The following is an 11,256-nucleotide window of genomic DNA, read 5'->3' on the forward strand; positions in this document are numbered from 1 at the left end:
AACTGAGAGATGTAGAAGCCGACTTCACAATGTTAGGTTTGAACTTTATCAATAATCATTACAGTCAGAATGGGATCCATTTCAAAGGAGCACAAAAACATATTAAGGTAGCTAATTTTGTATGTGTTAGATTTTTTTTATTTATCAACTATATTGTCTCGTGTATCACGAAGAAATGCAGATTAAAGAGCCTTATATTTAATGAAAATTGTAAAACATAGACTATATAATAGAGCATATATAATACAGTACTAACATGGCCGACATTTAAAACTCTGCCAATGTATTATTTAGCAGTTGTTAGTGAGTTTGGGTTTATGGTCAGGTTAGTTAAGTCTATATCTAGTTTTTAAACACACGTTGCATGTGCGTGATCTGTGGCCGGTGATGGAAAAAAATGATGTGATGAAAAGATAAAAACAGATCACGAGAAACAGGAGAACCCAAAGCTTCAGTTCAAACCAAGCGAGATCTGTTCTGGAATGTAACAGGGCAGGAAAGAGTTTGACAGCTCAATTATAAGTGCTGTCAAGGATGACTTTTACCTCCAGGGGAAACTCTGACAGATGCAAAGCCCAGGTGTGGCCAGCTAGTCACACACTGTGCACCAAACACTGAGCTTTAGAGTTATCACATCACGTTCAAGTACCAGTAAGGTGGCATGTGACGACCTGAGTCTCCACTAGGTGTCCCTGTTTCCTTGGTCTCGTCATTGTTTACTGAGTCACACCTGCAATGTGATTGCTCACAACTTCACACAAGTTCCCTCTCTCTTCCATTCCTGACACGGCTGCTGTTTTGGTTTGGTCTTCTACAGATATTCGAACATAGCCACACATACTTACATGACTTATTACTCACTTCCACCTTTGTTTTCCGTATTAAGGGCTCAAGTACAACAAGTAGTATAAGTAGGAAACCTACTTTGATGCTGCACCTCGGTGTCTCAGACGTTCACAGGACTGAGACAAGGCCAAGGACTAACACAAGAAGTTCGTACGGCATGGTCCTTTAAAGTTGAAGCACTGACTGAAAGCCTCAGACTGGTCATTTTAAATGTCCAAATGCAATTGTAATAAAATGGCCCTCAGTTTAAAAGTGAATAAGTGGAATCAACATCAGTGGTTTTGAGCAAAAAATGTAGTGACTGATAGAGGATTTTATTATGGGTCATGGACAGAAATGGATCACAAGAGAATTCAGGCGATTGCATTGTGTTCTGGTTCATATTGAGCATCTGCAAGAAAGTACAGAAAACACATTATATTCAATGCCTGCAGTGCATTTTAAATAGCTTGGTTACATAAATACAATACAGCACGCAGTCCTACATTTATATAGGACTTTTCTAGCTACTCAATGTGCTTTACACTATATTCAGGTAATTCCAGATGTGTTTGTTCACCACCTTCTTTGGCTCTATCGAGGTTTATTCCCTGCCGGGCCCACTGCCCAACAGACCGGTAGTATTGCTTATGTAAATGATGTAATCTGTTTTTGTAATCCTAAAACCTTTACAGGGGCCATATTATGAAAAACAGGTTTTCTCTGGTCTCTAAACTGACACCTAAACTGGTCCTCCCTGAGCCTGCCAACTCCCAGGATGAGGAAAACAAGCAATTCCTGCATGGTCTCTGCAGCCCACCCACTGGTAAAACGGTGCTCCTACAGGCTGTTCAGATTCAGCTCCTTTCTATACGTAACGAAAGGAGTCATTTGCATAAGCCCGAACTCCTCTGCACGATGATAGGAGATCCGAAAGGGGGGCGTTTTGCAACACAGCACTGAGAGCCGACTGAGCTGACGGAGAAAGCGGACAGACAGCGCCAAGCAGAGACCCAGGACTGACAGCCCGGCCAACAGCAGCACGGACCGGCACGGACCGACAGCACGCACGGACCCACAGCACGCACGGACCCACAGCGGGCACGGACCCACAGCACGCACGGACCCACAGCACACACGGACCCACAGCACACACGGACCCACAGCAAGCATGGAGAGTGTGGACCAACATCACGGCAGACAGCGTGGAAGAGCGCGACCGACAGACCCATAGCGTGCACTGAGAGCGGCACGGAGAGCACGGGTAGACAGCGCGCACGGACCCACAGCGTGCACGGAGAGTGCAGCCCAACTTACCGGTCATTGCGCCGGGTGATCCGGCTGGTGCTCCGTGAATAAATCCCTGTGCAGGTGAAGCTGGAGACAATCCTCCCTCTGTCTCACGCGCTCTGGTGCGTCTTCTGCTGTCTCCAGTCGGACGGTGCCCGGGGGCGTGTGTCCGACAGAGCACCGTGCATGGTTTCATTCTTACGGCTACGGTCCGTGTTAGCTTCTATGTGTGTGCTAACCACTTCACATCGGGCTGCTTCAGTAACGAGGGTCAGTACAAAGCTGGCTTTGCCTAGACTAAGGTACGGAAGCCCTAAACGGCCATGCATACATATATTTTATTTCCTCCGTTTTCCCGTGATAACGAGATCATTCCTCCGTTTTCCTCGTGATAACGAGATAATTTTACTCCGTTTTCTCGTGATAACGAAATAATTTCCCTCCGTTTTCTCGTGATAACGAGATAATTTTACTCCGTTTTCCCGTGATAACGAGATCATTTTTCACCCGTTTTCCAGTGATAACGAGATCATTTTGAAGTTCGGTAAAATTGGAAAGACAGAGTCGAACTTCCGGGATCAATAAATCAGAAGTGAAACGTTTTTCAAACACAAATGATGCCTCTGTCTCACCGTAATATCAAAGACTACGAGCTACAAGCACCAAAACCCCGATTTTTTACATAAATAAGCCGTCCTGCGAGCTGAACGGAGAACATTGATCTCCATGCGCAACCGGCAGCCGGGCGAGTGCGCAGGCACCGTCTGCAAATTGCAAGACAATAAATAACTCCACTGTTATACAGTAGGCCTACAGAGACTCCAAAATCACTACACACATCAAGGGTCTCTTTAAGGTCAGTTCGAATCTGTGAATATCTTTCCAACTTTACCGAATTTGAAATCTCGCCTATCACGTTTCATTTGTTATCTCGTTATCACGGGAAAACAGAGGAAAATTATCTCGTTATCACGAGAAAACGGATGAAAATTATCTCGTTATCACGAGAAAACGGACGAAATAAAATGTATGTATGCATGGCCGTTTAGGGCTAGACACTGACCCTAGTAAAAGTATCTGTCCCCACAATATGGGCCCCAGCAACTTCACCTGAGCCACATAGGCAAGCCATAGTGATACATCCACGTAAACATTGCCTATTTAAAGGTGCAGACACAGAAGCAGCATGTTCTCAGTGTAATGTACTCACTTTGCGTACATAGTGTGGAGACACAATAAAGAGACCGACTTTGCACAGGACTCGACTTTACTTCTGCTTGGCGCGCGTACACACACAGAACAGTGTACAGTGAGGGACACACAGGTGGGCGTCTACGGAAGCCCAAAGGCAAATGCGAACTCAAAACAATACATTATATCTCCCTTCTTCAGCAAAAGAAAACTGTTGCTGTCTGTGTTATGTAAGCTACTGTATAAAATGACAACATTAACAAATGTAACAGTGAATTGCTTTCTGTTTCTCTTCTATTTATAAGAGAATGATAATGAACTGAATACCTTTGATGATTCCGTGAAATGACCACGCAAATCACGCCAACGCAAATCAATGCCACTGACCTCCCGTGGTCTACACACGGATTGCCCCTTTCAGTGACAAGCAGTGGTGTAGTGGTAGCTGATGAGGTGGGTGTACTGCTAGGTAGATGGGAGGTTACAGAGGAGAAACTGTGTATACTCTCCTATATAGTCCAATGGCTTTCTGGCTGATAGGCGGGTATACTGCAAACTGCCAGAAAAAGAGGTGGGTATACCCCGTATACCTGCGTATACCCTCCACTACACCACTGGTGACAAGTAGGGGAGACTGGGGTAAGATGAGCCATTTTTCATATTTAGGATCACTACATCAAGGCAATCATAGTTTTGTTGCTAACTAATATATTTGCATATATTTCAGGATGTTGTGCATCCTTTCAAACAAACAGAATGAGTGTAAACATAACTGTTTCGATAATATAGCATGTCCAAAAAAAGTGGTCTCGTGGCACAACTTACCCCGTGTATGGGGTAAGTTGAGCATAGGAGCGGGGTAAGTTGAGCCGTATCCCTACTCCCCCCCACCCTCCTCCCCACCTCCACCCCACCCCTCCCTCACCTTCTCCATCCCTAAATAACAGTCACTTCTTCACATTCATGTGTATTTTTATTTATTATACACAATTCAACAGGCACAATAACTTTTTTTGCATATTACTGCTAAACAGCTGTTTTGTAACAAAAACATTTTAACATGAGAATGCCTTAAAGTGCGCTTAGGAAGAGAACAAGTGAGAATGCCTTAAAGTGCGCTTGGGAAGAGAACATTAACAGCTGTGTTACCCCTTACACAGCTCAACTTACCCCTGGCCAAATGGCTCAACATACCCCAGAGCTACCATTTTGACTTTATTAGTCCCCACAGCTAAAATGGTGCACTGTTATGCTAGGTTTATGACCTCATGTTGTAGCTCATAGATACCACAATTGATGTATAAAACAAATTTAAAATTATCTATTTTGGTCTAAACACAATTCTCATGAAACTTATGATAGACTCAATTCACTTTCAAGAGTGAAAAATGTGTTTCTGGGAATAAATGTCTAACCACTTTACCCATGTGGTTCTTACCTTCACAGACTCCATGAAATGATGCCTCCCTCCTAAATATTTGGTCACATGATCAAAGTTTTTTACCGTTTCCTAGCAACAAGGGGTGGCTCAACTTACCCTTTGGCTCAACTTACCCCAGTCTCCCTACAGATCTCACTCGATGGACGTGCTTTTTGACTTGGAAACGCAACATTTGAAGCAATATTTAGTTCATTTTCAACACCAATATATCACCCTGACCCTCACAGTTGTTGAAGGCTCAGCTTGTTGTCCTGTCATGATAAAACGTCAGTTCAATTCTGTTCCCTGAGCGAGATTCTGTGACAGAGACGCGGACAGTGAGTTTCCGTTATAGAGACACGGACGGCGAGGTTCCGGTTCCGTGATATAAACACAGACCGCAGTTTGATCGCGTTTTACAGCTCGGTAGGATAGCCCGAACTCAATTCTGTGAAATAAGCACAGATTAGCCTATTCCGTCATATGAACACGGATCTGGACGTCCTCCTCCAACACTGACCAAGCGTCGGTTTTTGACGTGCTGGGTGTGAGACTGTGTTGGTTTAATGATATTATGTTAATGTTGTAAAGTGATATGGTGTAATCCCATCCGCGGCGATATTTGAAGCTCAGAGCGAGTGCCCAAGCCATTCATTCATTCAGTATTAACCCGACCACGGCGCACACAGACGCAGTGAGCATCCGTCCCATTGGCTAACGGAGGACCTGAATCCCGGAAGTATTCACCTTGCTGTCAGTTTTTACGTTAACGGTGATTTTACAGTGATATCGCAGTGGAAGGTTACACACTATGTCACGTATTGACAGCATATTATATTTTCTATGACCCCAATTGCAACAAGACTATTATGCATGAACAAAAGCACATACTATATTTGTGTCTTTGATACTGTCATCAACTGACAGCAAACATTTCTAAGATACGATACGATAAGACAAGATAAGAGGAACCTTAAACAACTTAAATAAACCCTCTGTTTCACTTTAATTTGCAGAATGACGAAGCCAAAAAAAAGCTGTGCCCCTCATGCCAGGCCCCAAATTCCCTTGGGAGAAAGACATGGTCCGAGTGTGTCTGCCCTCTTCCAGTGGATGACAAATTAAAAAATAAACAAACAAAGCTGAAGGACTGTCAATGGGCTTCTTCTGTCAGGACTCACAGAAACTCCAGCAGGACCATAAAGTCGGCCCAGCTATCCGTGAGTTTTAATCACTGTAATTTAACAAGGGGTTTTGGCCCATCAGACAATTACATAATGATTTGATTTATCGATCTTACTTTTAGTGAATGTGAAACCACTATTACTGCATTACTGTAAAAAAAACAATTTAACTTAATTGCATATATAAATTATCGAAATATTGTGACAGATTGTACAAAGCTTAACTGCTAAGAGCTGAGCAACAAGTAATTTAATATTATTTTAAAGTAAGTTGAAGCTCTTGAGTTGGTGCTGATTAGCCTCGCTTATGCATGTCTAAACTCCTGTTATGCTTATTTGTCAAGCCACGGTGTAAATGCATATATTTTTCTTCACTGTATATCTTGCAGGTTTTTAAACTAAATGCCCTTGGATGCTACCCAATTCTTTTTCTTGGGCATCAGGGCCGCAACGGGGCGATTTACGGGGACATGGTCCATCACATTTCTCTCACTGATGGGGTTGTCCAGGAGATGCAGAAAATGAGGAAACTCTATGAGCACCTCCTCAAAAGTAAGATCATGCTTGTACAAGATGAATACATTATACTTTATTATCCCATAGTAGGGGTGTAATGATTCATCCACTCCATCAATGTATCGATTTATATTCCTACGATCCAACTACATCAATAGGTGCTCTGCAAGTTGTCCTTAACTGGGGACATATATCAATATAAAATCAACCTGTAACGTAAATAATCTATTGTATTGATAGTAACAAATTGCACATTGTTTTCAAGCACAACAGACTTTATATGGATGTATTTTAGCACTTTCAATAGTAAATAAAGATTAACTCTCTGTCAGTGCCTCTCTCAAAGGCGCTGCTCATATGACATCATCAGCATGATCCCCTAGCAATAACAAGCCCGCAGTGACAACAAGCCTTCGCCTGCTGTTACAAAGAACAGTGACAACAGAATGAAGGAGGGCTGATGGCGAGGAGATCTTCAACCGACATTTGAGGTCATATTGTCTCCTCACAATATGATATGTATATATATATATATATATATATATATATATATATATATATATATATATATATACATCATATTGTGAGGAGACTGGATGTTCCCACCTCGTTGGTCTGCTCTCTCCGCCAGTGGTCCACATAGCTACTTAATATTCATAATAATCACATGAATATTAAGGACCCATGTGGACCCAGCTGAGTGTACAAGATTTGCTTAGTAAGATAAACAGTTAGACTACATACAGCAGCATCCGATAAGAGCAGATTGAAATATCGGTTTTCTACATGTTTAACGTATGCCCGTTGAATAGGTGTATTGATAAGTAATTGCTTGATACTCACAAAGGTTTTATTGTACTTATAGGCTATAACGTTTCATGTTCACTTCACCGCAGGGGTGAAGTATAAAAACCACCTGTACAGAAGTTGTTAAATGTTGAGCTACCTTGAATGTTAACTGAATTTAAAGTTACTGAAGTTGCACTTTATTTTCAAATAAAAAGTGAATTATTTTTGCCATTAAATGTTGTTTACTTGTTTATATCCATAATTATTTTACCCCTGATTCATTTACAAGAAAAACTAATAGGAATCCTCACCTGAATGTCCAGTATCCAGGTATTATTATTATTCCCCCTGAATATTTGGCCAAAAAAGTTACTTTATCAATTTCAAGTTATTGCATCGTATTGTATCGTTCTAGAAGAGCGATACAATACTGATTACACCCCTAACCCATAGTGTATCTGTTCATGGGCTCTGTGTCACTACATTAAACAAATGTAAATATACATGTTACATCTAGCCCATTGTAGCATTGGAACTTAATCCATCCTGAGCCTTTTTGAGAGCCTTTTAATAATTTATTTGCAATATTTTCAACTGGGACACCTACGGCTGGTCCTGCGCCCCAGGAAAATAACAGTCCACCAGCCCCCCCTGTCGACAATCAATCTGGAGCAGGACAAGAACCAGTACCAGAACCAGAACCAGCACCAGAGCCAACACCAGAAGGAGAATTTGTTCTTCACCTTCTACCTGTTGTTTCACCATCTTCCCCATCTCAGCCTCCACCTCCATCCTTCTCATCTTCTCAGCCGCAGCCTCTTCCTCCTTCCTTCTCCTCTTCTCACCCTCAGCCTCCACCTCCATCCTTCTCATCTTCTCAGCCGCAGCCTCTTCCTCCTTCCTTCTCCTCTTCTCACCCTCAGCCTCTTCCTCCATCCTTCTCATCTTCTCAGCCACAGCCTCTTCCTCCTTCCTTCTCCTCTTCTCACCCTCAGCCTCTTCCTCCATCCTTCTCCTCTTCTCACCCTCAGCCTCTTCCTCCTTCCTTCTCCTCTTCTCACCCTCAGCCTCCACCTCCATCCTTCTCATCTTCTCAGCCGCAGCCTCTTCCTCCTTCCTTCTCCTCTTCTCACCCTCAGCCTCTTCCTCCATCCTTCTCATCTTCTCAGCCACAGCCTCTTCCTCCTTCCTTCTCCTCTTCTCACCCTCAGCCTCTTCCTCCATCCTTCTCTTCTTCTCACCCTCAGCCTCTTCCTCCTTCCTTCTCCTCTTCTCAGCCACAGCCTCTTCCTCCATCCTTCTCCTCGCCTCAGCCTCCTCCTTCAGCTTCTTTCTCCTCTTCTCAGCCACAACCTCTTCCTCCTTCCTTCTCCTCTTCTCACCCTCAGCCTCTTCCTCCTTCCTTCTCCTCTTCTCAACTTCAGCCTCTTCCTCCATCCTTCTCATCTTCTCAGCCACAGCCTCTTCCTCCTTCCTTCTCCTCTTCTCACCCTCAGCCTCTTCCTCCTTCCTTCTCCTCTTCTCAGCCACAGCCTCTTCCTCCTTCCTTCTCCTCTTCTCACCCTCTTCCTCCATCCTTCTCATCTTCTCAGCCACAGCCTCTTCCTCCTTCCTTCTCCTCTTCTCACCCTCAGCCTCTTCCTCCTTCCTTCTCCTCTTCTCAGCCGCAACCTCTTCCTCCATCCTTCTCCTCGCCTCAGCCTCTTCCTTCAGCTTCTTTCTCCTCTTCTCAACTTCCTCCTCCATCTCCAGTCTCCTCTCTGTGTACCACATTTTCTTCCCCAAAAAATAAAAGACCCAAAATGAAAGGTAAGATTTACTCTTTATCTCATAAATGTACTTAAAATTAGTTTTCCTTTAAATTTCAAATCAAGTTGGTGGGTTTGCTACATTACTCTTGATTTTAATAATCTTTTTGTCTTTTTAAGAATGCAGAAAACACAGGACCCAGAAGGTGTTCTTGTTTGAAAGTATTGTGGACAAAAGGGTTTTAAATGTAAGTATGTTTTCCTTCTTTCTCTTGGTTTTATCGTAAAATACAATGTCAAACCATTTACAGGGTTGTATAGGGAAAGCAAAGGGTTGTCATTTTATGCTTCACAAGAAAAAAAAGTAATGGTGTAGTGTTGAGGATGGATTGAGGACTCTCCCAAGCTGCTCTGTACTCTGGTGGTACAGCAGCTGATACTTCATTATCTTCATCCAGACGGCAGTAGTGTGAACACTGTGGCTGGGTGGCTGTTGTATGTCACTTTTGGGCTCTGTGCAGACATCTCACTTCACTGATATCACTGATGGTCTGTAGATTGTACCAATGTTTTGGTAAGATTTTCTCACCGCTACAGAGCCTTCCTGTCCTGGGCTGTGCACAGACCGTGCTATTTTGTGATGTTTCCTGACAGGATGCTTGATATTGCTCGTCTGAAAAAGTTATCAATAGTTTCGCTCTGAAATTTAGCCTTCAAAAATATATTTCAGGGGATGTACAGACTTTTCTGTGCTTTCATGTGTTTTAACCAAAGTGGTGATGTATGATGACCCACCCGGTTCTCGTTTATGTTGATTCCGAATAACCTACAACTGTTGACCTGCTCCACCTCAGCTCCACTTATGTAGACAGAATGGTGTGTCTTTTCCTTTTTCTTTTTTCAATCGGCTCTTTGGTTTTGCTCTTTCTCAAAGTGAGAAATACAGAAACGTTGTAGTTTGATTTAAGGTGCGCCGTATGATTCACAACGTCAACTTATGTACAAGTAACATGGAAGAATTAAGAAAACACTCCACCTTAAAAATTTGAGGCGCTGTAAAAGTGTTTGTTGACAGACAGGCTGTCACCCCACTTGCAGTAAGGTGTGTGTGCGTTTGTGTGTAAATGGGAGAGAGAGAGAGAGAGAGAGAGAGAGAGAGAGAGAGAGAGAGGGAGAGGGAGAGAGAGAGAGAGAGGGAGAGAGAGGGAGAGAGAGAACGCAGCAAAGGGCCGCAGGTCAGAATCCAACCTGGCCGCTGCAGCACTCATTTTAACAAGCCCGTGCTAAGATGTGCGTGCACAGATCATTTTCTGCACTGTGTTCTACTACACCACTGGATAAAAGTGTCTGCTCTACTTCGCCGTGTTGTTGTGGCGTCTGTACTACCACACGTCACATCCTGCTGAGAGCTACATCCAATCAGCAACTGGGCTTCTCTCAGGGGAGAAAAACGGCCCTGCTCTCTCACAGGGCCAACAAACGGCCGCTGAAACGATCGCTCAAGCGACTCACATGCAAATTAGGGGCGTTTTGGCGAGATAGATCCACCTCATTCCGGGCATTCGAGCCTAATGGAAACACACCTATAAAGTCATTGCTGTTTAATGCAGCCAATAATGGTGGTGTCATCCTCATTTTTGACTATAGTTCTTCTCAATGTCTCTGATTGAAGTCAAGAGTGTAGTTTTTATGTATTACATATGTATTATCCATTACATGTGTAAAAGCACTGAAAAGGTTAGTCAAGTGTTAAGTTGTTCGTTAATGTAAATTTATCTTTTAATGTAAATGTATCTTTGTAATTCAAAAAGTAACATTCTTAAACATCCAACATTATGTCCATCAAGGCTATTTGATTTTTAGATTAAAGTCACGTTTTTCATGGAATTCTGTTCCCACTCTCTAAGTACCGGAATTTTCCAGTGACTATGCTTCAGCCATTCTTCCAGAACCCACATAAGACTCTCCACTTCAGTGTTTGCTACTTTTTCAACAATGTCTCCTACCCATTTTCTTATAATATATTTTTAATAACATTATTTCCATTTATAATAGTAATTCACAGATATACTTAAATATAAATTTTGTACTAACTTAATACTTTAAATGCATCCAAGCTCACCAATGCAGAAACTCTGTGTCTATACATTTTATGGCTGTGTTTTGTAAGTGCCTCTATTTAGTACAATTTTTACATTTTTGCTTTATCGACACATTTTCATTCAAGACCGGTTTTTACATCGCACATATATTTAAGATTTGTCTCCATAAGAAATGTGTGTTTCTCTCATAT

The sequence above is a fragment of the Eutrigla gurnardus genome (genome assembly GCF_963514095.1).
Source record: "Eutrigla gurnardus genome assembly, chromosome: 12".
Taxonomy (NCBI): domain Eukaryota; kingdom Metazoa; phylum Chordata; class Actinopteri; order Perciformes; family Triglidae; genus Eutrigla; species Eutrigla gurnardus.